This window comes from Pristiophorus japonicus, chromosome 29 (assembly GCF_044704955.1).
Source record: "Pristiophorus japonicus isolate sPriJap1 chromosome 29, sPriJap1.hap1, whole genome shotgun sequence".
In the NCBI taxonomy this organism is placed as follows: Eukaryota; Metazoa; Chordata; class Chondrichthyes; family Pristiophoridae; genus Pristiophorus; species Pristiophorus japonicus.
In genome coordinates, this window is record NC_092005.1 from 2,709,898 (window position 1) to 2,733,646 (window position 23,749).

A 23,749-nucleotide genomic window follows, 5' to 3' on the forward strand; every position below is an offset into this window, starting at 1 on the left:
ATACCACTAACGTGCAGTAGCAAGTTACAAATATATTCAAAACAACTAATGGCATGTTAGGCATTATAACTATGGGTTGGACTATAAAGCTATGGAAGTTTTTCTTCAACTGAACAGAGATGTAGTTAGACTATATCTGGAGAACTCTAAGTTATAGAATATAATAGATTCATAGACGTTTACAGCACGAAGGAGGCAATTTCAGCCCATCCTGTCCGTACCACGGTTATCCAGCCTAATCCAACTTTCCAGCTCTAGGTCCATAACCCTGCGCGTTACGGCCCTTCAGGTACACATCCAAATACGTTTTAAATGTGCTAAAGGTTTCTGCCTCTACCACTCTTTCAGGCAGTGCGTTTTAGACAACAATAACTATCTGCGTGTGGAAATTTCCCATCACATCTCCTGTAAACCTTCTCTAATTACTATAAATGTATGCCCGCGGGTTGTTGAGCACTCTGCTAAGGGCAATAAGCCGTTTCTACCCATTATATCTCGTCCCCTTATGGGCGCGGCCCCTTGGAAATGATAGGCTGGATTGGAATGTGTACGATTCATACTCACCAGAATGTGACCAGGATGCCACGGGTTAAATTATGAGGAGAGATTACATAAACTAGGTCTGTACTCCCTGTAATATAGAAGGTTAAGTGTCGATTTGATTGAGATTTTTAAGGTTTTGAAACGAATTGATAAGATAGATAGAGATACAGCTTTTTTCACCGTTCGTGGGCGAGTTTTCGACAAGGGCACATAATGTTAAAATCAGAGGCAGGACATTCGACAGAGAAGTTAGGAAAATCTTCTTCACGCAAAGGGTGAAGTATTTATCTTCTACGAAAGGCAGGATATACTAGCTCAATTAAAAATGTTAATTTTAGATTGATAGTTTTTGCTAGATACTGGTTAAAACGATATGGAGCCAATGTAGATGGATGGAGATAAGATAGAGCTCAGCCAAGAATTAACAGAATGGCGAATAGGCACAAGGGGCGGAATGGCCTAATCCTGTTCCTATGTTCAGTCAATTGACAGAACACCTATTATAAATAAAGAAACGTTGTCTTGAAGGGTGAATTAAAATACATTATTTGCAGAGATTATGGACCGCTTCGACGCTGTCTTAACAAACAAGCAATGAGTCTAATTGTCAAACCAGTTGTTTGAATATTTACCAGGAGCAGAGACACATCAGTTGGATTTTAATTCCAACGCATTAACATTTCGGCCATCCTGCTCATGGGCACGCTGCAGTGCAGTGCTTGGAAATTCGGCAAATCGCTTGCAGACTCAAAATGTAGTTTTCAGCGCAGAGCAAACTACACGTCTGCATACTCTGCAAACGTGGGAGGATTTCTGCCTTGTTTTTAACTGTGGTCGGTGAAAAGCTGAACCGCAAAAGCACAGCACTTAGCCAACTCATTGAACTGACCGTCTGTAACTAGAAAAGAAACCCCCTTGCTTTAACCCACATAACATGTAATCTTCCCGTCAACACTGAACATCGTTGAATGAATAATGTTAAAATTAACGTCAAAAACCCAGTATCAGCAAGCTCAGACTGAACCAGCGCTTAAAGTGACAACGCATAAGGTAGAGAGTAAACTGATGTGGGGAGCGATGGAGAGAGTGACAGAGAGAAAGTCATATTTGGACGGTTAACAGATCTCCAATGAGAACAGGTTACAGAAATTGACTGCAACTGAGATAGACATAAAGCGAGACTAACACACGGAAAGAAAGTTAGATTCAGAGAGAAATAGAATGAATGATAGAGAGAGAAAAAGAGAACCAGCAAACTAAATGTGAGAAAATCCCTCCCGGCTCGGCCGGTAATTAAATCCGTGAACTGAGGTGTACAGGTGAAAACACAAGCTCACTGAGAAAAAGGAATGTAGCATCCCATGAGACACTTTCCCCAGAGCCCTGCAAACTGTTCGCCATCAACTATTTACCCAATTCCCTTCTAGAGGTGGTCACCCCGTTGCTTAAGAGCGTGCAGGTAGAGAGGGAGTGGGTGATCAGCAGACAGAAGAGGAGGACTCGGCAGGTAGTGCACGAGCCCCCGAGTCCATCTCGCTCGCCAACAGATATTATCTTCTGAGTACCGGTGTGGAGATAGTGCCTCTGGCGAGTGCAACCAGATCCAAATCCACGGCACTGAAGGTGGTTCAGCTGCACAGGGGAGGAGAGAGAGGAATGGAAGAGCTATAATGGTAGGGGTTTCAATAATCAGGGGAGCAGACAGGCGTTTCTGCAGCCACAGACGTGACACCAGAGTAATATGTTACCTTCCTGGAGGCAAGGATGTCACCGAGCAGCTGCAGGACATTCTGATAACATAAGAACATAAGAATTAGGAACAGCAGTAGGCCATCTAGCCCCTCGAGCCTGCTCCACCATTCAACAAGATCATGGCTGATCTGGCCGTGGATTCAGCTCCACTCAGCCGCCTGCTCCCCGTAATCCTTAATTCGCTTATTGGTTAAAAATCTATCTATCTGTGACTTGAATACATTCAATGAGCTAGCCTCAACTGCTTCCTTGGGCAGAGAATTCCACAGATTCACGACCCTCTGGAAGAAGAAATTCCTTCTCAACTCGGTTTTAAATTGGCTCCCCCATATTTTGAGGCTGTGCCCCCAAGTTCTAGTCTCCCCGACCAGTGGAGCAACCTCTCTGCCTCTATCTTGTCTATCCCGTTCATTATTTTAAATGTTTCTATAAGATCACCCCTCATCCTTCGAACTCCAACGAGTAAAGACCCATACTACTCAATCTATCTTCATAAGGTAACCGCCTCATCTCCTGAATCATACTAATGAATCGTCTCTGTACCCCCTGCAAAGCCAGTATATCCTTCCTTAAGTAAGGTGACCAAAACTGCACGCAGTACTCCAGGTGCGGCCTCACCAATACCCTATACAGTTGCAGCAGGACCTCCCTGCTTTTGTAATCCATCCCTCTCGGAGCAGGGTGATCAGTCAGCGGTCATTGTCCATATTGTTACCAATGACATAGGCAGAAAGAGGGGTGATGTCCAGCAGGCAAAGTTTGGGGAGCTACGAGAGAGGTTAAAAAGCAGGACCTGAAAGGTATTAATCTCCGGAATACTCCAGTTGCCACGAACTAGTAAGTACAGAAATAGGAGGATAAAGCACGTGGATGCATGGCTGGAGAGATGGAGCAGAAGGGAGGGCTTTAGTTTCCTGAGACATTTGGACTACTTTTGACGGAGTTGGAACCTGTACAAGCCAGACGGGTTGCCCCTCAAAAGAGCCGGGACCAATAACCTCGAGTGGCGGCGGACTGGGGGGAGGCGGTGGTTGCTCGTGCTGTTGGGGAGGGTTTAACCTAGTTTGGCAGGGGGATGGGAACCTTAGAATAGATTCAATAGGGAGGCAAGTAGAGTTGGAATTAAAAAGCAAATAGGTAGAAAGTTAGTTTGTAGGACAGAGGAAACAAGCAGGAAAAAGGTGTAAAAAACCAATTAAAAAAGCTTTTTGTCTAAATGCACGTAGCATTCGTAAGAAAACAGATGAGTTGACGGAACAAATAGATACAAATGAGTACGATCTGCTAATCATTACAGAGACGTGGTTGCAAGGTGACAAGGACTGGAAACTAAATATTCAGGAGTATTTCACATTTCAAAAGACAGACAAAAATAAAAAGTTAGGGTAACACTGTTAATAAAAGATGGGATCAGTGCGTTCATGAGAAACGATTTTGGCTCAGAGCATCAAGAGGTTGAATCAGTTTGGATGGCGATAAGGAACAATAACGGGAAAAAGTCGCGGTTGGACGTACTCTTTCGGCCCCCAAAAAGTAGTTAGACGGTTGGACGGAGTATAAATCAAGAAATAATGGAGGCTTGGATAAAAGGAACGGCAATAATGATAGGGGCTTTTAACCTTCATATTTACTGGATAAACTTAATTGGCCAGGCTAAACCTGAGGAGGCGTTCATGGAGTGTATCCGGGAGAATTTATATCTACAATACATGCTGCCCCAACCAGGGAGCAGGCTATCTTAGATCTAGTACTGTGTAATGAGACAGGATTAATAAATGATCTCATAGTAAAAGATCGTATAGGATTGAGTGACCACAATATGGTTCAATTTCAATTTCATTTCGAGGAATAGAAATTTGTTTCTCCAACCACTGTCCTAAGCTTAAATAAAGGAGACTACAATGGCATGAAGTCAGAAATGGATAAATTTGCTGGGAAAGTAGCCTAAGGTGTGGGACGGTTGATGAGCAGTGGCAGGCATTTAAGGAGATATTTTATAACTCGGAACAAAAATTTACCCAATGAGAAGGGAAGGCTGTAAGAGAAGGGATAACCATCCGCGTCTAATTAAGGAAATAACGAAGGGTATCAAATTGAAATCAAAGGTATACAATTTGGCCAAGACTAGTGGGAGACGAGAGCAGCGCATTGCGAATTTTTTGAAGCAAGCAGAGAACGATTAAAAACATTATTAAAGAGGGAAGTTAGATAATGAAATTAAACTAGCACAAAATATAACAACAGATCGTAAGAGTTTCTACAAATACATAACAACGTGAATGTTGGTCCCCTGGAGGATGACACTGGGGAATTAATATTGGAAAACAGGGAAATGGCAGAGACTTTGAACAAATATTTTGTATTGGTCTTTAAAGTAGATGACACTAAAAACAACCCAATAGTGGATAATCAAGCAGATATAGGCAGGGTTGAATTAATACTATCACTATCACGAAGGAAGTAGTACTCGTAAAATAAATGCCCTAAAGGCAGATAAGTCCCCTGGACCTGATGGCTTACATCCTAGAGTCTTAAGAGAAGTGATTGCAGAGGTACTGGATGCATTCGTTTTAATTTCTCAAAATTCCCTGGAATCGGGGGCGGTCCCAGCCGATTGGAAAACCGCAAATGTAACTCCACTTAAATACGAGACAAGCAAAAAACAGGAAACTATAGACCCGTTAGCCTAACATCTGCCGTTGCGAAAATGCTGGTGTCCATTATTAAGGAAGCAGTAGCGGAACATTCGGAAAAGCACGATTCAATCAAGCAGAATCAGCATGGTTTTATGAAAAGGAAATCATGTTTAACAAATTTGCTGGAGTTTTTGCATATGTAACGAGTGGATAAAGGGAACCCAGTAGAAGTGGTGTATTTTAATTTCAAGAAGGCATTCGATAATGTGCCACAGAAGAGGTTACTGCACAAGATAACATCTCATGGGGTTGGGAGTAAAATCTTAACATGGATAGAGGCTTTGCTAAATAACAGAAAACAGAGCGTCGGGAAAAATGCGTAATTTTCCAGTTGGCAAACAGTGACGAGTGGGGTGACTCAGGTATCGGTGCTGGGTCCTCAACTATTTACAATCTATATTAATGATATGCATGAAAGGACCGAGTGGAAATGAGCTAAGCTTGCTGATGAAACAAAGATGAGTAGGAAAGCAAATTCTGAGGAGGACACAAATTATCTGCAAAGGGATATAGACAAGCTCAGTAAGTGGGCAACAGGTTGGAGTTGCAATATAACGTGTGAAAATGTGACGTTACCATCTGTGACAGAAAGAATAGAAAAGCAAATTATAATTTAAATGGACAAAAGTTGCAAAGTGCTGCAGTACAGGGACACCTGAAGGTCCTTGTGCATGAAACACCAAAAATTATATGCAGGTACAGCAATTAATCAGAAAGGCAAATGGAATGTGCGTTTATTGCAAGTGAGATGGTTTACAAAAGCAGATTAGTCCTGCTACAATTGTACCGGGTATTAGTGAGGCCACACCTGGAGTACTGCGTACAGTTTTAGTCTCAGTAATTAAGGAAGGATATACTTGGAGATTGTTCAGAGAATGTTCACGAAGTTGACTTTGGAGATGAGAAGGGTTGACTTATGAAGATAATTTAAGTAGGTTGGGACTATCCACACTGGAGTTCAGAAGAATGAGAGGTAATCTTATCGGGAACTTAAAAGATAATGAGGACGCTCGACAAGGTGGATGCAGAGAAAATATTTCCACTCATAGGAGGAACTAAAACAAGTGGACATAGACTTAGAATAAGGGACCGCCCATTTATAAGAACATAAGAACATATGAAAGGAAAAGGCCATACGGCCCCTCGAGTCTGCACCACCATTTAATACGATAATTGCTGATCGGATCATGGACTCAGGTCCACTTCCCTGCCCGCTCCCCATTAACCTGTAATCCATTATTGGTTAAGAAACTGTCTCTGACTTAAATTTATTCAATGTCCCGGCTTCCAGAGCTCTCTGAGGTGGCGAATTCCACAGATTTACAACCCCCTTAGAGAAGAAATTCCTCCTCATCTCAGTATTAAATCGGCAGCCTCTTCTTCTAAGATGATGCCCCCTAGTTCTAGTCTCCCCTATCAATGGAAACCTCCTCACTGCATCCGCCTTGTCAAGCCCCCTCATAAACTTATACGTTTCGATAAGATCACCTCGCATTCTTCTGAATTCCAATGAGTAATGCCTGAAGCTCCTCACTCTTTCATCATAAATCAACCCCCTCATCTCCGAATGAACCTAGTGAACCTTCTCTGAATTGCCTCAAAAGCAAGTATCCTTTCATAAATATGGAAACCAAAACTATACACTGTATTTCAGGTGTGGCCTCAGAATACCCGATATAACTGTAGCAAGACTTCCCTGCTGTTATACTCCATCTCCTTTGTAATAAACGCCATGATTCCGTTGGCCTTCCTGATTATTTGCTGTAGCTGCACACCAAACATTTGTGTTTCATACACAAGTACCCATAGTTCCGGCTGTACTGCAGCACGTTGAAATTTTTCTCTATTTAAATAATAGCTTGATCTTTTCTGTCAAAGTTTTTTCTGTCAAATTGTATGACCTCACACTTTCAAGCATTATACTCATACATTGCTTTTCATCACACCTTTTCATCGTCAGCAAATGTGGCCACGTTACACGCGGTCCCTTCTTCCCAGTTTTTTATGAATTTAAAATTGAGATGAGAAGAAACTTCATTTCTCAGATCGTTTTAAATCTATGGAATTCTCTCCACCAGAGAGCCTTGGAGGCAGGGTCAATGAATATATATAATCAGAGATAGACAAATGTTTGATTATAAGGGAGTAAAGGGTTATGGGGAGCAGGCAGGGAAGTGGAGCTGAGTCCTTGATTAGATCATCCATGCTCTTATTCAATGGCAGAGCAGGCTCGAGGGGCCAAATACTCATGCCCCTAATTCTTATGGTCTTATATACTTAAGAAAGTTCTGATCGCATCTGTGCCAACCAACTGCAAAGCATTCCAAACTTGAACTACTTGGTGAATAAGTCAATAATCTCCTCACCTCAACTCCGGTTCATTTGTCAACTAAATTGCTAATTTAAATCTGAAATTGATAGATGTTTGCTAGATAATGTTAGGAATTGATTTGGTGTCAATGCAGATGGACGAAATTGAGATATTGGTCAAACATTACCTCACTGAATGGCGGAACCGACTCGAGGGTTCAACGACCCCTGCTCTTATTTTCCGTCAATTGGCAGGGCACCTGTTGTAAATGTAGAAACGCTGCCTGGAAATGTAAAATATAAATGCAGAACCTTACTTTCGAATGATTATAATATTTTAACACGTTATCATAATAGGCACCATTTGCTAGTACTGGAGCTCAAACTCAAGCCAACATTCGCATATTTGATTTTCAGTCCAAAACCTATGACACACTCAGCCATCCGGACGATTGAAGCAAAAAATGCAAATTTCGACAATTCAGCAAATTCATTCCACACCAAATACCAATCCATTGATAATGCTAGTGTTTGGAAAGCTGCTATAGAAAAAAAGTAACATCAATTACTTTTCAGTTTCCGAGCTCTCAATCTCCCTCTCACTATGGTCGTCCAATCACTCTGGATATCCATCCCGCACCAGGACGGCTTGAGGCCCCTCCGCTTCTTCATTGAAAGGACGCTCAACCAATTCGCATCCACCATCAATTCGTCTGCCTGGCGGAACTTGATTTAAACTGGCATTGGACAACTTCTCCTTTGACTCCACACATTTACTCCAAATTAAATGTGGCGCTATGGTAACCCGCATGTGGCCTAGGTATGCCTGTATTTCAATGATATAAATGCAACAATCTTTGTTCTAGTCCTACTCAGGTCCCATCCATCACCTCGTTTTCTGGTACATTGATGATTTTATCTGTGCCATTTCCAGCTTTCGCAGTGAACAAGACGTTTAGCAACTTTGCTTTAAATTTCCACCCTTCCTGCCCTTCACATGGCCCATCTCCGACTCTCCCCTTCCTCTTCTCGATTTCGCTACCTCCACTGCTGGGGATGGTCGGCCGACCAATATCTACTATAATCCCACTGATTCCCACATGTACCTTAGTTGCACTTTTTCACACTCGCTTTCTGTAAGGACTCTCTTCCATTCTCCCAATTTCTCCATCACCATCGTATGTGTCCTGACGATGGCAAAGTCAATACCAGTGCTACAGATATGTAGCTAAATATTTCTCCAGCAAGAAAAACCCACGACCCGAGTCCTGCCCATTTCCAGCACTTCTGCTCTCATCCCTTCTCCTCCCTCGCAGAACCGCGATAGGGTTCCATTTGTGCTTAACGTTCATCCCACTAACCGCCACATTCAATGGATCATCCTGCCCCATCTCTGACACATCCATCGTGGTCCCACCATTAAATACATCTTACCCTGCCCTCTCTTTTCAGCAGTCCAAATGGACCAGTCTATCCGGGACGCCCTGGTCCACTATCCAATCACCACCAGAAACGCTTTCCTTCCCACAGCACCTTCCCATGCAAGCGCAGGAGAAGCAACACATGGCCATTTCCTCCTCCCTTTCCACAGTCCAGGCCAGTGTCGGTGAAACAACGACGTACTTGTACTTCTTTCAAATTAGTATACTGTATCGACTGAAATCTCCTCTACATTCAGGCGACCAGGCACATATTAGGTGAGCACTTTACCGAGCAGCTCATTTCTGTCCGCATCAAGAACCCCAAGCTTTCGGTCGTCTGTCTCGTCCTCCATCACTGTTCCCATGAAGCTCAACGTAAGTTCGAGGAACAGCAGCTCCTCTTTCCATTAGGCACTTTACAGCCTTCCGTGCTCAACGTTGTATTCAACAATTTCAGATTCTAATCACTGCTCCCATTTTCTCCGACAGTAGCTGTTAGTAATGATTTTGATATTCTCTCTTACCCTTTCTCTAGACGCATATTTTTTTCTTGAAGTGTCCCATTATCATGCCCTTTTGCTTTTGTCATGAAATCATTCCTGCTTTCCACCATGTCACAGGACTTCCTTTTCGCTCTTTCCTCCCCTCCAACTCTCCCTGCTTATGTACCTGCTTAAAATCTGTTACACCTCCAACTTCTGACAGTTTTGATGAAATATCATCGACGTGAAACATTATCTCTGTTTCTCACTTCACTAATGCTGCTTGTCCTGTTGAATATGTTCAGCAATTTCTGTTTGCATTTCCTATTCCCAGCATCCCCAGTATGTTGCTTCAGAAAAAGTAACATCAGTGCTATGAATGAGAGGTTTTGTTATCAAGTGGTGATGAGGCGATCCTGGCAAACCGGAAAGAGCGGGTTCAACCTCTGTCTGCGCTTTCAAAGAAGTCTCGGTTGATCTCCTGTTGTTGCGACCAGTCCATTATTATCTCAAATGGTAATAGATCAGGAGGTCCACTGACCGAAGAATTTGAAAAGCCATTGAATGTTTCTGAGTCCGTTAATGTTCCCTATCTTTTGCTAAATGTATTTATCTGAAGTCACGTGCAGAACATTATTATCCGTTTCCCACAGGAGTAAAGGAACCACACCGAGGTAGAGGATGAGTATCCGAGAATGACAGAGTACTGAAGGAGACATTTCGGCCCATCGTGACTGAGTCATCTTTGTGAAAATGCTATCCAATTGGACCCACTTTCCACCTAGCCCTGCAATTGATTCCCAGGAAATGTTACCCAATTCACATTTGATGGCAAGCATTTCAAGAAAATGTCATAATTCGCTACAATGTACATTCTTTGAAGGAATAACAACACCAAACTAAAAATGTTCCAACCGTGGTTAACAAGAGAAATTAAAGATATAATTAGATTCAAGGAAGAGATTTATAATATTGCCAAAAATAGTAGTAAGCCTGAGAATAAGGGAGTTTTGAGAATTTAAAAAGCTGTCTGCTGTCAATCCCGGATAACGCTGTGCTTTTTAAAATGGGGATGCGATCATTCCCAGATCATTATGTGTCTGTTTAAAAGCGATGTATTGTAAGTCCTGGGTCACTTTGTGTCTGTTTAAAAGGGATGTGCTGTCAGTCCCGGATCATGCGGTGTCTGTTTAAAAGGGATGTGCTCCGAGTCCCGGGTCATTCTGTGTCTGTTTAAAAGGGATGTGCTGTCATTCCCGGATCATGCTCTGTCTGTTTAAAAGGTATGTGCTCTCAGTCCCGGGTCATTCTGTGTTAGTTTAAAAGGGATGTGCTGTCATTCCCGGATCAAGCTGTGTCTGTATAAAAGGGATCTACTGTCAGTCCTGAACCTTTCTTTGTCTGTGTAAATGGGATGTGCTGTCAGTCCTGGATCATTCTGTGTGTGTGTAAATGGGATGTGCTCTCAGTCCCGGATCATTCTGTGTGCGTGTAAAAGGGATATTCTCTTTTGACTGGGTCATGCTATGTTTGTGTAAAAGGGATATTCTCTCAGTCCACGATTATTCTGTGTCTGTGTAAAAGGACGTACTCTCAGTCCTGGATCATTCTGTGTTTGTGTAAAAGTGATGTGCACTTAGTACCGGATCAATCTGTGTGTGTGTAAAATGAATGTGCTTTCTGACCTGGATCATTCTGTGTTTTTGTCTGTTTCAAAGGAACGTGATTACAGTTCTGATTACCGAATATTTAAGGTGATGTGATGGAAAGCGCATTTGGTTACCTGCGTGTATGCGGACCCACTTTGCAAAGCTTCTGTTCAGTAATTCAATATATGTTTATCTTTACGTAAAACACTTTTTATCATAATAGTGGCCCTGAAAAGTTTCACAATTCTCTTCACACAAATGCACATCATTAAGTCATTGCATTTCATAGTATAGAAGAGGCCATTCCGGCCCATCGTGTCCACGTTTTCCGAAAAGGAGCTAACCAGCCTCATCCCAATTTCCAGCTCTTGTTACGTACTCTTGAAGGTAACGGCACTTTAAGTGCAAATCCAGGTACTTTTTGAAACCTGGGCAGGGAATCTGTCCGGACCATCCTTTCTCGGTGTGCTACAGTCCTGGATCATTCTGTTTGAAAAATTGTCCCCACAAATCACCTCTAAACCTCCGACCAATTACAATAAATCTTTGCCTCATCTTTGTTGACCGCACTGCTAAGGGAAATCGGTCCGACCTAACACCCTGTCTAGGCCCCTAATAATTGTATATGCCTAATTACCGTCCCCCCTCAGCCTCCTCTGTTCCAAAGAAAACTAACTCACCCTATCTAATCTTTCCTCAGAGCTCAAATTCTCCTGTCCAGGCAACATTCTCGTAAATCTCCACTGTATCCGCTCGAATGCAATTACATATTTCCTGTAATGTGCTGACACAGTACTCTACCTCTGGCCTACCTAGTGTTGTATAGAGTTCAAGCATAACCCCCCTGCTCTTGAATACTGTGCCTCGGCTGATAAAAGCAAGTATGACATATGTCTTATGAACCACATTATCTACCTGACCTGCAACGTTCGGGGATCTGTGGACCTGCACTCCAAGGTCCATTTGTTCCGCTACACTTCTTAGTGTCCTACAAGTTATTATGTATTCTCTTGCCATATTTTCTCTTTAAATATATATTAATAATTTTAGACATGGCATGAGCTGAGTGTAGCAAGCTAGGTAAAAAAGTTGAATTAGAAATGAATTTTCAGGTGATTGACTAAGAGCCACATGCATCAAATATTTAACAAAATACCGACGAGGATGGGACTGGACCCACGCGTGCAGAACACAATGGATTCATAGTCCATCGTGTTATCAAGTCGGCCACCTAGTGACGCAACACAATCAGCCTTCTCGTTTACTGATTTTTGTATCCAAACAGAAATCCCTTGCAAAAACATTCCCTCGCCGCTTGTCCTGCCCGTGCACCCAAATCGACAATGTTCAAAAAATCTACAATCAGCTTCTGTAAGCAAAGGGCCTTCCGTTACTTCAGGTGAGCGAATGTCAGAAATGCTCGGTTTTGAGACAGATTCAGAATGGAGAAAGACATGTTTTGCCCGGTGAGTTAAATGACCATGACAGGACTTCTTTAATATTGAAGTAAATCACCTTATTCATTCGGCCTCGCGCCAGTGTCATACCAGAAAAACTGTTGCTTGGAAGAATTATGAACAAAATAAAGGAGGGCTATTGATTGTGGAAGGCAGAAAAAGCTGGGAGAAGAGGTTGGTTTGAAGGAGTAAATATGTTCAACTGCTTAAAACGTATTATCTGTTTCATTTAGTGAGGATAAATGTTTCGCTGTGTTCTATCAGCAGGTGTCGGAGTGAACAAAAGATATAAAGCGAGATGTGTCGTGAATCGGATTCAAACCGAGGTTGCTGCGGCCACAACACAGCATACTAATCACTTTTCGATCACGGCCCACACACCAGCTGCCACAGCTTTCTTCTGACTGCAGCAAAGTTACACACGGCGCTGGTCAGGAAATATGTAGTTTTTGTGATTAAGCCAAATTCAACCCCGCCAGAAATTATAGCAGCGTTGATACGCGACCAAGGCCCCGCACCATCTCGGGCCTTACTCCAGAATGGGAACTAGTGCAACCCCAGTTTCGTTTAAAATGATTGCAGCTATATCACATGGCAAGAAACTCACCCTTTGTGAACTATGAAGACAGTAATTGCCAGCCCCGCTGTGAGGTAAACCGAGAATATTTTGTTTACTCGACAGGCGCTTTGACTAGTTAAGCCATGGACTGAAACTACGCCTTTGAACTATCGCCTCCACTCACTCATATCAATCAGCTACCTGTCACTTCCATTTGGAGTTTCAGTCCCTTTTTTATTTAAGCATCTATTTTATCTATTCTCATGTGTGCCAATGCTGCCTGTATCTCTCGCTGCATTAATCTCGATGACAATCTGTGCATTGATTCTGAATGGGTACCTATGTTTGCCTCGAACGTGAAATAAATGAAGGACTCAGACAATTCCTCCTCTGATACTAGAGACGTAAAAAGCCAACATTTATAACAAGATATTGTTTATTCTGATCCAGAAAATACAATATTCCATCTGGAACGATTTAGATTCAATTCTGTGCGAACGAGATTATGACACACCATTATAGCAACCATTTTAAATAAAAAGAGAATGAACCCGGACAGACGGCTCATCCCCTTAAGAGGGGAAACAGAATGAATAAAAAACAGATAATTACGTAAAACTCTGCAGATTGTGCAGATTCTGTGGATGAAAAACTCGGTTTCACGTTCTGTCGGATATTCATTCCGATATTTTAGGAAAAACTTACAGATTACAGATTTATTCAACAAAATTAGCGCCTGTAAAAAATACGCAGCGAGAAAGGACAAAAGTGAACGTCTTTGATACAGTGGAATGCAGGATCGATTAAATAATGAATGACATAATGGGGAATTGGCAAAGTGTGTGGGAATCGGCTAATAAGGTAACAAACGATGGTCTAGAGGAGGTGTTAGTGGGAACACCAGAACCATTACCAGATAATGCTTATGATACAATACGCTGAACCTAATGTTAAGGCCAGAAGACTATAACATGCCGAAAATATTGGGTGTCAACGCCTTTTAATCAGACCACGCAACATGGCCAGCCCGGATTGATTTTCTGTCCGGTTTGTATTCGGCAGTCAAGAGACTAATTCAAAAGACAGCTTCTCACATCTTTTCAGCTCGAGAGAAAGAGGATGCACTCATATTCAGAGCAGAGGTGGACATTGACGCTAAATGTATGCTTATTCCAATTGAAGTGAGCTCATGCGTCCAGACAGGAAGATATACTGATCAAGTATTGGCCGGAACCAAACACGGGTTTAGTTTATCCAACGAGACACAGAGTCGAGTACCTTTGAGATACTTTAACTTTACTCAGTTGGGTGAGTTTCACTTTGCTCTGGGATTTGGACGCTTTGGGAATATCGGCGCAAAATCACACGTTTTAACTTGAAATATTTCTGTTTACTCACGTCGACCGGCTGTGAGAAGCGGAATATTGAATAGAAAATGGCGGGGCTGGCCCGGGATTTGGACCCAGGGCCTCTCACATTTCAAATGTGGTTAACCCAAAGCGAGAATCATAACCCTAGACCAACGAGCCGTCGACAGAAAAGAGGGGATCTCTCAGATTCTGACGGTATTGAGAAAAGATATTAGGCCCATAGTGCTTGTGCTGTCGCTGAGACCCTATCTAATTTGTCCCTCTCGCCACAATTCTACAAGTATTATCCCTTTGTCGAATATATTATTAATTTGAGACATGACATGACATGAGCAAAGTGCAGCATTGTCAGTGAAAGGGGAATTTGGCAATGAGGTGAAATGTGATTGACAAAACGACCACGGTGGGCAAAGCTGCAACACAATAACGACGAGGATGGAGTTCGAACCCATGCGTGCAAAGCACAATGGATCAGCAATCGATCGACTTAACGTCTCGGCTACCTTGTCTCTTTTTCAGAGCACTGTCAATCATTCAATCTCCTGCGTTTTGTAACCAAAGAGAAATAATGTGCAAGAAAGTCAACTTTGCAGCTGCTCTGCCTCTGCAACCAGATCGACAATGATGAAAAGGTGCCATTAGATTCTTAAAGAAAACAGCCTTCCTTTAATTCATGTGAGTGACTGGAAGAGATGGTTGGTTTTTCGGCAGAATCACAACAAAGAATATAATATTTCACGCAGCGAACAAATTGATCGCAGTAGGACTTGAACCTGTAATCATTCTGATAACGTCGAGGTTGTAATCGAAGTCAGACGTCTCATCCATTAGGGCGCATGGCCTCCACCATCAGCGCAACATTTGGTATTGTGCATATTGGGAGAGTTGAGTCCTGACTCACATGTACTGACTTCCACGAGACACATGCTGAAGTCAAGGTCAATCAGGACCTGCACCTTTAATTCACAGCTCTCCACTGCTGCACTTGCCTGAGACCTGCCTTTATACACCTCAGTGGGACAGGTATGGAGTGTCCCCTGCAAGTGCACCCCTTTTGGTAAGGTATGCTTATTGTTTCAGGTCATATCCAGTTACAGTCATGTATAGCATGGTAAGATACAGTTATATACAGTAATGTGAGATACATGACATCAACCTCCCCCAAGTTCTTATTGCCTTTATAGATTCAGTCTCGGAGGTGGTCTGCGCTCTCGCGTGGAGCGTCTTAATTGTGGTTCCGTTGTTTGCTTGGTGCCTGTGTTTCGTTCGGTGTGATTGCTGGTATCTCGCCTGCGCTGTCTGTTGAGACTGCCTTTCCTCAGATTGTTCCACCTATCTGTCCGCCAGATGTGGTGTGAATTTCACATTGTCGTCTGCCTCTGGTTCTTCAGTGTAATCAGTGAATCTACTTTTTACTTGGTCTACATGCCTCCGGCAGGTTTGGCCATTGTCCATTTGTATAACGAGTAGACTGTTTCCCTCTTTGTCTTTTACTTTCCCTGCAAACCTTTTGGGACCCCAGCCATAGTTTAGCACCAACACTTTGTCCCCTATATCATTTCACCTCCCCTTTGAATTTCGGCCATGGTACTAAGTTAGCTTTCGACGCTTAGCGTCAACAATTTCATGCATGTCTGGGAGGATTAACGAGAGCATGGTCTTTAAGGTTCGTTTCATCAATAGTTGCGCGGGGGAAACCCCAGTCAACGAATGTGGACGAGATCTGTATGCCAGCAGCAGTCACGACAGGCGCCTCTGCAGCAAGGGACCTTGGATTCTGAGCATGCCTTGTTTAATGACCTGCACTGCTCGCTCCACCTGGCCATTGGAGGCCGGCTTGAAAGGTGCTGTTTTAAAGTGATTTATATCGTGGTCAACTATAAAATCGTGAAATTCTGCGCTGGTGAAACACGGACCATTATCACTGAACAATATGTCAGGAATGCCGTACATTGCAAACATGGTTCTAAGGTACTCCACAGTGGTGGAGGTTGTGCTGGAGTTTAAAATGGTGCACTCGATCCATTTTGAAAATGCATCAACGACTACGAGGAACATTTTGCCCATGAATGGGCTTGCATAGTCGACATGCACCCACGACCACGGTTTGGTGGGCCAGCGCCAGGGTCTTAAGGGGCCTCCCTGGGGGCATTACTGAGTTGGGCACAAAAGGTGCACCGACGGACACAGAGCTCCAAGTCCGCGTCAATGCCAGGCCACCAGACTTGAGATCTGGCTATGGCCTTCATAAGGACAATCCCCAGGTGCTCGCAATGGAGCTCCCAGAAAAATGCCTCCCTGCCTCGTAAGGGCATAACTACTTGGCTGCCCCACAGCAGGCAGTCTGCCTGTAGTGAGAGTTCATGCATGCACCTATGGAAGGGTTTGACCTCCTTGGGGCAGGCATCGCGAGCCTCTGCCCAGTCACCAGTTAAAACGCATCTTTTAACTAGAGATACCGTGGGGTCGCTGGTGGTCCAGCCTCTGATTTCGCGAGCGGTCATGGGCGAACCTGTGGATTCAAAGGCTTGATTGCCACGACCATCTCACAGTCCTGTTCGTCGGACCCTTCTGTGGTCGCCAGGGGTAGCCTGCTAAGCGCGTTGGCACAGTTCTGTGCCTGGTTTGTGACTTATCGTAAGCCACCAGCATGAGTGGCCACTGCTGAATGCGCGCCGAGGCGTTGGCGTTGATTGCCTTGCACTTGGGTAAGAGGGACGTGAGGGATTTGTGGTCAGTTTCTAACGCAAACTTGGCCCCGGAAAGGTATTGCTGCATCTTTTTGACACCATACACGTACACGAGTGCCTCCTTCTCAACCATACCGTTCCCGCGCTCTGCCCGCGAAAGTGACCTGGTTTCAAAAGCAACGGGCTGCAATTTACCTGCATCATTGACGTGCTGTAAAACGCAACTGAACCCATACGCTGACGCAGCACACATAAGCATTAACTTTTTACCTGGCTCAAAAAAGGCTAAAACACTGTTGGAACATAGGAGGTTGCGTGCCTTATTGAAGGTGCGTTCTTGGGCGTCCCCCCAAAACCAATCGCACCCATTTCTGAGTAGCACTTGGAGAGGCTCCAGCAGCGTGCTCAAGTTCTGCATAAAGTTCCCAAAGTAATTGAGCAGCCCGAGAAACGCAAACAGTTCTGAGACATTCCAGAGACTGGGTGGCAGGTGAATCGCTTTGGTTTTTGATTCGGTTGAGCGGATTCCATCAGCGGCAATCCTTCTGCCAAAAAATTCAACCTCAGGCGCGAGAAACAGACACGTGGTTTCTTAACTCTTTGGCCTACCTGATCCAATCGACTGAGTATTTCCCCAAGTTTGCGGAGATGAGAGTCGGTATCCCTGCCCATGATGAGTATGTCATCTTTAAACACAACAGTCCCCGGGATGGACTTGAGCAGACTCTCCATGTCGCGCTGGAATATAGCAGCCGCCGACCTGATGCCGAATGGGCATCCATTGTACCCAAAAAGGCCTCGATGTGTGTTGATGGTGGTGAGTAGCTTAGACGCTTCGGTCAGTTCTTGCGTCATATATGCAGATGTGCGTCAAGTTTCGAGAAAAGTTTACCTCCGGCGAACGTGGCAAATAGGTCCTCCGCTCTGGGCAGCAGGTATTGGTCCTGTCGGGAGACTCTATTTATCGCAGACTTGTAATCCCCACAGATTCACATGGATCCATCAGGCTTCATGACGGGGATGATGGTACTTGCCCAGTCGCTAAATTCCACGGGAGAAATTATGCCTTCCCGCAGAAGCCGGTCCAGTTTGTTTTCTCTATTTTCCCTCATCACATATAGATCCTCAGTTTGGTGTCGATCTTCGTGAGTTTTGGTCTGTTGCTTTTGTGCGGCCACAGTTGTTCAAATTGTTGAACGCTCATGAGGGATTGACTGGCCCCTGTGTCCAGTTCCATGTTGACGGGCATCCCGTTGAGTAGAACCCTCATCATAATTGGAGGCGTCTTGGTGTAAGAATAGTAGACATTGATCGTGTTAACCCGCTGTACCCCGGCGTCCCGTGCACTGTTCCAACCAGGTTCTGGTCCGCATTCCGACCCTACTGATTTGTATACCAGTCGAGCTGCTGTTTTTCTGCACATACGAGCCAGATGCCGTGTGTAGTTGCAGTTTCTGCAAACGGCATGCTGAAATCGACACACCCTGATAGAGTGCCTTCCCCCACATCTCCAACACAGACCGTTTCCATTATTTGCGAGGGATGAGCTGCGTCTGGCTGATATCCCTTGAGCTTCTCTCGACCTGTTGTTGATTGCTCGCATTGGGGTTGATGAGGTGTGAACTACCGTTCATATGGCCCTTGATTTTGATGGATTCTGGCGCCACTGTCTGCTGTTGAAGGCCTGCTCTCCGGCCTTTGTCTGTGTGTGGGGGTAGCGGTTTGTTTCACAATGTGAATCCCTTGTTCCGATGCATTGTTGGTTGTCATACCCGAAGTACAGATCAGCCTCGTTTCTTCTTCGCCTGCCAAGAACATCTGTGCGACCAGTGCTGCTGCCTTTCAAGGCAAGTTCTTAATTTCTATAAGCTTTCGGAATATGCCTGCGTGGCCTATTCCTTCAATAAAAAAGTCTCTCAATAATTCTCTCCTTAGTTCATCGGTGAAATCACATGAACTAGCCAGCCTCCGAAGTTCCGCAACCAAGTTGGGTATGCTTTGTTCCACATAGCGTCGGTAGTTGTAGAACCTGTATCTGGCCATGTGTAGGATGTTTGCTGGCTTCAGGTGGTCTCTCACCAGTGCGCTCAACTCCTCAAACGACTTGCTTGCTGGTTTCTTGTTGCCAGCAGATCTTTCATTAAAGCGTATGTTTTCGATCCACAGCTGGTCAAGAGATGGGCTCTTGTCTTGTCTGTCTTATCGTCGCCCAGCCAGTCTTTCGTCACAAAGCTTTGCTGGAGCCTTTCTATAAAGTCATCCCAATTGTCTCCAGCATTGTAGTTCTCATCTGAGCTATTGGTAGCCATTCTGTCGATTCTGTGATCCCATCCTCGTCGCCACTGTAAAGTCCTGAGTCTAATGTACTGACTTCCACAAGACATATGCTGAACTCAAGGTCACTCAGGACCTGCACCTTTAATTCACAGCTCTCCAGTGCTGCACTTGCCTGAGACCTCCCTTTATGTACCTCAGTGGGACAGGTATGGAGTGTATCCTGCAAGTGCACCCCTGGTGGTAAGGTATGCTTATTGTTACAGGTTATATCCAGTTAAAGTCATGTATAGCATGGTAAGATACTGTTATATACAGTATTGTGAGATACATCACAGGAAGCAAACTCGGGGCAAATGCTATATCAAGGAGTGGGTTTAGGAAAAGATGAGCATATTTCGAGTAAATGAACAAATGCAGCGAAGCAGCCAGCCCCAATGTAACTTGGAACACAACAGTTTAACAATTCGGTCATTGCACCAGAAATCACACTCTAGCTTACACAAATCATACTCCTTCTCAAACTATGCAGGATGATGCGGGATTACGAGAAAATCAGTTTTAAAGGGACAGTTATGAACCGGAACTGACAACCATCCCGTTTAAACAGACGCAAAATGATCCGCGAATGGAAGCACATCCATTTTACACAGATGCAGAATGACCCTTGACTGACATCAGTCACTTTTAAAAGAATAAAGTGAGATTTATATCATCCCTGAAGGCGATTGTGCGGTGCGTGAGTGAACGTGGGGGTCAGGCCCACGCGGGGCTGGGATGGTGATTGAAACCACATGTGATAGACAGGCAGAAAGGAGGGAGGGACGTAAAAGCACTAAAAGCCAATTAAGAAATATATATATATTTAACATTTTAAGAAAAGAAATACGCTTAAATGTTATTTAAAAATAAATGAATTTGATTTGTTTTAAATAAATAAATAATTAATTCATTATCTGGATGTTTTTTGATTGAACGAAGGCTGTGTGACTGGAAGAATTCAATTGGAAATCACGGGGTGCAGTCAGTAAATACCAAAACACTGTAAGCCCATGGCGGAAGAAAAGCCGGACGGAAGATGTGGGCTACAAAGGCGGTCTTTTAAATTCACATGTGTCATTCTACTGCATCTGAGAGCAGCTGCTTGTGCTGTGAAAGTGGTCAAATGTAATAGAGCCCAGTGCAGGCAGAACAGAAAAAGCATATTTATCGTGAAAGTTAAAAAGTTGGGATTGTATATATTTATACATATACATATATATATAAATATACATGTAAACACAAAGCCAGTCAGTTAGTCATGTCTTGTCTTGTCTTGAATTGATTTGATTTGAATTTCATAATACGGGTGGAGGATGTCATCATGTCACACAGCCCACACGCAAGCCCTGGCTAAAATCGCTATATTTCTAACTTGTGTATTTTCCCTTCTTTCAGATGTAGAATAGCAAAATCACACAGCAGATTCTTCTACTGTCAGAGAGTCCACGAAGGAGTGTTCAATCAAATCAGTCTGGCTTCAAGTTGCATGTAATGCATTTGTCTCACATGACATGAAATGCACAGTAAGATCGCACAGCACGCTTGCAAACACTCTGGCTTACAGAAACAAACAAACAAACAAATTAAATTCTAGCACCGTTCAAAGGCAGTTTTTGAAATTTGAAATTTGAAAGCCGGGACAGTCAACACTTCCCATTTTAATAGGCACAGAATGATCCGGGACTGAAAACACACCATTTTAAACAGACAGAGAATGATCTCGGATAGGCAGCCCATCCTCTTAAAAGGGACATGGAAACACAATGAATAAAAACAGATGAATGTATAAAACTCAGCCTGTCGTGCAGATTCTGTAGATGAAGAACCCGGTTTCACGTTCTGTCAGATAATCATACCGATATTTTAGGAAAAAGTTAAAGATTACAATTTTTTTCAACAAAAATAGCGCCTGGCAAATATACGTAGCGAGAAAGGTCAAAAGGAAACGTCTGTGATACACTGGAACGCAGGAGTGATTAAGTAATTGATGGCACAATGGGAAACGGCAAAGTGGGTGGTGTTCGGACAATAACGTAGCAGAGGATGGTCCAGTGTTAGTGCGAATAGCAGAACCAATCTCAGACAATGGGAACGATGCTTATGATCCTATACGTTGAACCTAATGTTGAGTCCAGAAGACTATAACATGACTGAAAGATATGCCTTCAACGCCTTTTAATCAGACCAGGCAGCTCGGCCACCCCTTATTCTTTTCCTGTCCGTTTTGAATTCGGCAGCCAAGGGTCTAATTCAAAAGCCAGCTTTTCACATCTTTTCAGCTCTAGAGAAACAGGACACACTCATATTCAGGTCAGAGTTGGAGATTGACGCTGAATGTATGCTTATCCCAGTTCAGATGAGGTTATGCGTTGAGACAGGAATATATACTGATCAAGTATTGGCCGGAACCAAACACGGGTTTCGGTTATCAAACGAGACACAGAGCCAAGTAGCTCTCAGATACTTTAACTTTACTCAGTTGGGTGAGTTTCACTTTGCTATGGAATTTGGAAACTGTGGGATCATCTGCGCAAAATCACATGTTTTAATGTGAAATATTTTTATTTTCTCTTACGTCGACCGGCTGGGAGAAGCAGAATTTTGAGTAAAAACTGGCGGGGCTCGTACGGGATTTCTCGCATTTTAAATGTGATCGTCGCTAAGCAAGAATCGCATCCATAGACCATCGAGCCACCAACAGTGAAGAATGTAGCTCTCAGATTCTGACGGAAGTGAGAAAAGATATTCGGCGCATCGTGCGTGTGCTGTCCCTCCAGACCTAGCTGATTAGTCCTCCTCTCCATAGTCCTACAAATGTTATCCCTTTGACGAATATATTATTAATTTGAGGCATGACAGTCGCAAAGTGCAGCATTCTTGTTAGCAAAAGGGGAATATGGCGATGAGGTTAAATGTGATTGACAAACGACCAGGGTGATCAAAACTGTAACACAACAACGACGAGGATGGGATTTGAACCCATGTGTGCAGAGCACAATAGATTATCAGTCCATTGCCTTAACCACTCGACCACCTCGTGTCTTATTTAGCGACAAGTCACCCATTCAACCTTCTGCTTTTTGTATCCAAAGAGAAATAATGTGCAAGAAAGTCCACTTCACAGCTTGTTCTGCCTGTGCAAACAGATCGACAATGATGAAAATGTGCCATTAGATTCTTGAAGCAAACAGCTTTCCTTCACTTCAGGTGAGTGACTGCAAGAGATGGTTGGTTTTTCGGCAGCATCACAACAAAGAATATAAATTTTCATGTGGCGAACTAATTGACCACAGCAGGACTCGAACTTGTAAGTTTCTGATAACGTCACGCTGGTAATCAAAGTCAGACACCTTATCCGTTAGGCCACCCGACCTCTGCATCAGTGCAAAGTTTGTTGTTGTTTATATTGGGAGCAAATTCGGGGCAACTGCGATATGAAGGAGTGGATTTTGGAAAAGATGAGCATATTTCGAGTAAAGTAACAAATGCACTGCGATCTGAGTGCGCATCGGCGCAGGCATCCCCAATGTAACTTGGAACACAACAGTTTAACAATTCGGTCATTGCATTTGAAATCATACGCCTTCTCAAACTATACAGGATGATTTGGGATTATGAGAAAATTCGTTTTAAATGGACAGATTATGAGCCGGACCTGACAACCATCCCGTTTAAACAGACACAGAATGATCCGCGACTGCAAACACAACCCTTTTTCACAGATGCAGAATGACCCTTGACTGACAGCAGTTCCCTTTTAAAACTATAAATTGACATTTCTATTATCCTTGAATGCAATTGTGCAGTGAGTGTGCGTGGGGGTCAGGAACTCGCGGGGCTGGGTCGGTGATTGAGACCACAGGTGATAGACAGTCAGGAAAGGGTGAGGGACGTAAAACCAAGCCAGTCAAAAAACCAATTTACAAATATATATACATTTAACATTTTAAGAAAAGATAAAATATATATTTTATTGAAAAAAATTGAATTTGATTTATTTTAAATAAATAAATAATTGATTCATTATCTCGATATGTTTTGTTTGAACGAAGGCTGCGTGACTGGAAGAATTCCATTGGAAATGATGGGGTGCTGTCAGCAAATATCCAAACACCGTAAGCCCTTGGTGGAAGGCAAGCCACGAGGGGAGAAGTGGGCTATAAAGGCGACCTTTTAAACTCGCGAGTGTCTTTCTGCGACATCTGACAGCAGCTGCTTGTGCTGTGAAACAGATCCAATGTAATGAAGCTCAGTGCAGGCAGAACAGAAAAAGCACATTTATTTTGAAAGTTAAAAAGTTGGGATTGTGTATAAATATACACATATATATACATGTATACACAAAGTCAGTCAGTCAGTCATGTCTTGTCATGTCTTGATTTTATTTGATTAGCATTGGAAAATAAGTGTGGAGGATGGCATCTTGTCACACAGCCCACACGCAAGCCATGGCTAAAATCGCTATATTTCTAACTTGTTTAATTTCCCTTCTTTCAGATGTGGA

The 23,749-nt window shown here is 43.4% G+C and overlaps 1 non-coding gene and 1 pseudogene across 1 annotated transcript; one reads left to right on the plus strand and one right to left on the minus strand.

The window, feature by feature from the left end:
- The window catches only part of LOC139239975 (zinc finger protein 850-like), a 187,961-nt pseudogene that overhangs the window by 46,151 nt on the left and 118,061 nt on the right, over positions 1 to 23,749 (plus strand).
- Positions 22,204 to 22,287, minus strand: trnai-gau (transfer RNA isoleucine (anticodon GAU)). Its single transcript has one exon. It is a non-coding gene; the product is annotated as a tRNA-Ile (tRNA).